Genomic DNA, 6,754 nt, shown 5'->3' with positions numbered 1-6,754 from the left:
TAATTGATGAGGCTTGTAATATATCTAATAAGAAAATATATAATAATACTATATCTAGCCTATATAGGTAGATATTAATAAAAATATACACTATACTATATATATAATATATCATAACTATACTATATCATATCTATATAATATTATCTATAATATATCATATCTATACTATATTAACTATATTACATTATACTATACCTATACTATAACTATACCTATATCTATACTAAAGCATAACTATACTATATATCTATACTATATTAACTATATTACATTATACTATACCTATACTATAACTATACCTATATCTATACTAAAGCATAACTATACTATATATCTATACTATATTAACTATATTACATTATACTATACCTATACTATAACTATAACTATATCTATACTAAAGCATAACTATACTATATCTATAATTATACTATGACAATACTATATCTATATCTATACTAAAGCATAACTATACTATATATCTATACTATATTAACTATATTACATTATACTATACCTATACTATAACTATAACTATATCTATACTAAAGCATAACTATACTATATCTATAATTATACTATGACAATACTATATCTATATCTATACTAAAGCATAACTATACTATATATCTATAATTATACTATAACAATACTATATCTATATCTATACTAATCTATATATATATACCTATGCCTATATCTTATATATACTAATCTATATATCTATATAGATAATATAGATTAAGGGGGCATCTAAGATATAGGGCCTACCAGGGCCTACAATAGGGCTCACAATAGGGCTCACAAGGGCCTACTAATAGGACCTACCTATAAGATATTTTTGATGTGGTTAAAACGGCTAGATATCTCGGCCAGATATCTCGGCTAGAAATCTTATCATGAATTTACCTCCTGCTACTACATAGCAGCCACCTATATCATAACGATATCATAAGCTATATCATAACCATACAAATAGTAACCAATACTATGCAACTGGTGACAACCAGTGGCAACCAGAATCAGACATAAATATCTATCAAATCCCTAGCCAAATAATAATTGAACTAAGCTTCCTTCACATCTTTTCTTCCCCTTCTGAGTATCTTTATTATATCACACCTACCTATATCAACTATCCTAATATAACTTCCTACGCAGCCTTACTGCCTGCTTAGAGACACACTAGTAGCCTACTACCGTACTAGACAACGCGAGCTTACTATAGAGTAGTAGAAACGTAAGTAGACGGGTAACGCTTACGGTAAGATCACTCGTAGGGCTATTCTATCACTAACTAAGGACGTCTTCGCCTTATACAAACGTATACGACGGGTAGCTAGTACGGTTCTTATTTAAATATAGATAGGTAAGATTACTCTACGTAGCTATCTAGCTATATTATAACACTAGTATAACGAATAACTAGACGAAAATCCCGACCGACTACTACAGCGGTGTTACCTATACGAATAGGGGAACTAGGATATATACTATATCCTACTACTTTACCTATACCTCGCAGACCTACAGTAGAGAGTCCTAGGCCCTAACCGTCCACGATCTCTTACCTAATAGCTAATATAGCCAGAATTAGCTATTAAGGCTATCAAAATAATACTATAAACTAGGCTACTAGGTTAGTTTAGAGCCTTACCGACTATATACCGCGTTACCCTCGGGGCGGACGTATAATATACTAGCTTAGTCCTAGTGTCTACCTACCTATAATAGTAGCAGCTTGCTATTATATAAGCTACTATCTAAGGGAGAAATAATAGCCTATATATCTTTAGATACACGGGAACGACTAAGGGACGTATAGGTGTTACTAGGATTGAATATAATACTACCGTAGTCGGGGATTATAACTATCCTTCTATTTCTACTAGAGAAAACCCTATATCTATATACGCCTCTATAGCCCTCAGTAGCTAGGGGTAGGTATAGACGGTAGGTAATCCGAGCGTTTCGATTTATTAACGGGGGCAGGGCGATCGAGAGGACGTTCGGAGGGAGAGTGGTTTTAACTAGGCCTAGTTATGTGTAGAGATAGGGTAAAACTAGTAATAGGATAGAGCGGGAGTGTATATAGAGGGGGTTAGGGGGCGGAAGGCGGTCAAATCATATAATCTAGTTTCCCAGCTAGCTATAGTATCCTTCTAAGATATAGGGCCTACCAGGGCCTACAATAGGGCTCACAATAGGGCTCACAAGGGCCTACTAATAGGACCTACCTATAAGATATTTTTGATGTGGTTAAAACGGCTAGATATCTCGGCCAGATATCTCGGCTAGAAATCTTATCATGAATTTACCTCCTGCTACTACATAGCAGCCACCTATATCATAACGATATCATAAGCTATATCATAACCATACAAATAGTAACCAATACTATGCAACTGGTGACAACCAGTGGCAACCAGAATCAGACATAAATATCTATCAAATCCCTAGCCAAATAATAATTGAACTAGGCTTCCTTCACATCTTTTCTTCCCCTTCTGAGTATCTTTATTATATCACACCTACCTATATCAACTATCCTAATATAACTTCCTACGCAGCCTTACTGCCTGCTTAGAATCCTACTAGCAAATCGGGCTCACCGCCTGATAGATCCGAGTATGAATTCATCATCATCATCATCATCATTATAATAAATTTATTACTAGTTACTCTAACTAATTAAAAATATATAAACTATTATCCTAAGAATATTACTAGTCTTAAATTTACTAATATATAAATAACTAAACTAAGAATTACTATATCTATTACTAAATTATATTTATTAGAGAAACCTACTAAAAAATCCTAAAATAACTATCTATATCTAAAAGAGCCTAGTAAGATATTAATATAGATTTTATTATTTATCTATTATTAAACTATAGATATAATATTATTTTTATTATTATAGACTATCTAATTAAAATAAAATATTTTATATATTATAAAAGAATTTATAATACTAAAAAAATTACCTATTTATATATCTACTATATCTAGAAACTATATAATTTATTAAATATAATTATATCTAACTAAAAATCCTAGTTTATAGCTTAGTTCTAGAAATACCTAATAAGATATCTATAAATTACTAATCTATTATTTACTATTTACTATCTAGAGATAGATAGCTAGACTAAATATATAAATACCATCCTAGAGTAATATCTCTAAATATATATATTCTATTTATAGGATAACTAGTCTAAATAGCTTCTATTAGCTAAATTTATTATAAATTTATATTACTCTAAGAGTATATAAATCTTTTTATTCTATACTAATTATAGATTCTATTTTTATATTAGATTTAAACTATCTCTATTAAATAGCTATTTTATTACTTAAGATACTAAGAAATTTATTATATATATATAAGAACTAATCTTATATATCTATATTATAACCCTATCTATATAAATCTATTATAAAAAATAAATAAACTATTATTATATATCTATCTATTATTATTATTCTAGATAACTAATTTAATTAAATACTAAGAATATTAAAATCCTCTATCTATAGAAAAAACTAGACTAGAAGAATTTAGGACTTTTTTAGGTCTTAGAAACTATAAGCCTATATACTTATAAGCTTAAACTACCTATTAATATAAAGATCTATCTAATATTTAATATTAGTCTATTATAGTCTATAGCTAAGAACTTAATATATAAATAGATATCTAAGCCTCTATCTCTAGTTAAAGTTAAAAGATTAGAGAAATAGAAAATTAAAGATATCCTAGATTTTTATTAGGAATAATATAGCTATAAAAAGCTATATCTAAAATATATTACTAAATAGATTAGTTATAATAATCTTACTAAAAAATCTATTAAATATTTTATATATATATAAAAGATTATATAAAACTTCTATAGGAGATACCTCTATAAGCCTTATCTTAATAGAGTTTAGCCCTAAAAAAGGGAGTACTATTATAGTATAAACTATTAGGGTCTATAAAAACCTACTAAGACTAATAAAGAAGATTATAGGTACGTAATCTTTAAGTTATTTATCTATACTTCTATTCTTAATCCTATTATAGCTCTTCGAGCTATATCTTATAAATTAGCTTAAGCTAGTCTACTCGCTACCTACTATCTGATTAATTAGAACCCTATCGAACCTATTCTGATCCTACCGATCTCCTCCTATTACAACCCCGCCAGTCCGTACCCTAATATAGAGCTATAAATAATAGCTAGATATTACTAATTTTATTAGGGATAGGCTAAGCGGCCTCGGCTTAGTAGAGCTAAAGGTCGACGTCTATCTCCTCTTCGCTAGCGGTATCCTCGACGGCCTTCCGCTTATAATAATACTTATCTTAGTCCTTATTTTTATAAGAGACTACGATAGCTCTTATCTTAGCTAGCGCCCTATTAATCTCTATAGCCTCCGGTCTCTATTAGGCTATATCTCTAGTAGTACTTCTTACTTTAGCGGATTTAGTAGGTATAGGATATATCTCTATAGTAGGGATCGATAGGGATAAACTATTATTAGATAGTCTAACACTAGACTAGAGGGGCTCTTAGTAGAGCTTAGGCCCCTAGCTATAGTAGTTAGAGACTACAGTAATAGCCTCACCCTATATAGGACACTCTCGGTCGAAGGCGAAGTAGTTCGCCTTCCTTTTATATTTAATATATATAGCGTATTTTACCTAGCAGCGGTCGTAGGCGTATATATAATCCTAAGTATTATAGCCTTATATATAGTTATAGTAGGCCTTATACTTATAGTTACGGGCGATATAGCTATAATCCTAGTAGCGGAAGCACTACTATAGGCGATAGCTACTATCGAAATACCGGTAGTTATATAGTTCGCTATATAGGGATAGACCCTAGCGAATTATATAGTTTATAGCTTTAGTACTATTAAATTTAACTAATAAGGTAGCGTACTATAGCTTCGTTTCTTCTATCTTCCTTCTCGGTATTAGCTAGCCGACCCTTACGATCTCTATATCTACTAATAGACAGCCTATATTAGCCGCCCGGATTGTTACTTTCGCCTTAGTATCTTTATATAGGTCAAAGCTTATATAGCGTACGCTATTTATAGTTACTACGTAGGTAGTTTACCGGATATATATATTAGCGCTAAAGACCTTATACTAGCGCTCGTTCTATAAAGTCCTAACGTCCTCGAGCCTATTAACCTATACTAGGATATCCCCGCTAGGGAGTACTCTACTAGATAATATAAGGGAGTGATCGGCTACGCCGGTCTCCTAGATAGACCGGTTAGCGTAGCTAATAACTTTAGTAGCTCCCTAGTATCGTAGGGGGTTAACTGCCTACGGGTCGGTCGAGCGAACGATAATCTAGAGGTCTTCGCGGAGTAGCGGTACTACGGCCGGGTAGCTACTATCGTTACTAAGGTCATTACTAGGGATTATCCCGTTAGTCTTCGCCCTCGCTAACTATCCAGAGATAAGCGAGGACTGCTAGCTGCTAGTTACGTAGGCTATAATAGTATTACGATAGCCGGTCGTACAGCTAGGGGTAAGGGGCAGAGGGCTACTAGTACTAGGCCTAGCTATCTACGTAGCTTATACGGTGACTATATATTGTAGTTTATTAATTATATCGGTATATTTCCGATTAATATCGTTTAATAAGGCGCGTATACGCTAAAGTTCTGCTAGTACATCGTCGTCGCGTATCTTCGAAGTTAGGGAGATTACGACGTCGAGATATATAGCGAATCGCTCTAGTAATAGTAGGCCGCCGTCGCTATAGAGCGCTTTCTACTGCTAAGTTATCCTTAATAGCTTTCCTATATAGGCGCGTAGCTCAAGGCCGTTACTGTCGGGTAGTTAAGGCCATAAGATTTTTGACCCCTTTTTACCCTTTCCGCCTACCATAGTTAACTACAGGACGGAAACTGGCTAAAAATAGGATCAATCGATTCGTCTTGGTCTAATAAGCAATTTGATAGGCACTGCGACGGGCGCAGCACACTGGTTCAATAGTTCGCGTTTTGCCAAAGAGTTTTTTTTTCTTAGTAGAATATATCTCTTTATTCCTAAAATAGAAATATTGATACTATTTATATTTACCCCTATATAATATATTTTCTTATAATAATATATTATATAATATATCTAGAGATAACTTAGTATTATATAATATAGTTAGGAGATATATAATATATCCCCTAAGATTATTAGTACTTATTAAAAAACAACCTAGATATAGAGATATTACTCTATATCTATAGCTATTTACGTATAAATAGCCCTATTTCTTTTATTATTATATATATTTATAAGACTATAAAGTATACCCTTAGACCTAATAGTTACTATTAACTATATATAGACTTGGGTCGAGTCTCAAGCAAGTAGGGGAGGATGTAATCCTAGGTACACTTTTACCTTATACTTTAGGCCACTTTCGGGCTATTTCTACTATATTTTACCATATTCGTGTCTATATAGACACATTCATTCACTATAGTAAATAAACATGCTCTTACACTCTCGTGATCTCATAATTGACCAGCTGATCTCTAGTATACTATAGTATATCAACACTATACATACCACAAGAGATTAGTATACAGAATACTAGGTTGGGATATCTAGAGTGACTAACCACAAGTATCTAAACCCTACTACCTCTGCTTCCTAAGCCACCTTTACCACCTAGCTCTCTCTACCACCACCACCACACACTATAGTGCGCTACATGTATATCATAGGATAGTT

Source organism: Penicillium canariense (assembly GCF_028826845.1).
Source record: "Penicillium canariense strain IBT 26290 chromosome Unknown utg000002l_segment0_segment0, whole genome shotgun sequence".
NCBI lineage: Eukaryota > Fungi > Ascomycota > Eurotiomycetes > Eurotiales > Aspergillaceae > Penicillium > Penicillium canariense.
This window is presented reverse-complemented; position numbering follows the sequence as displayed.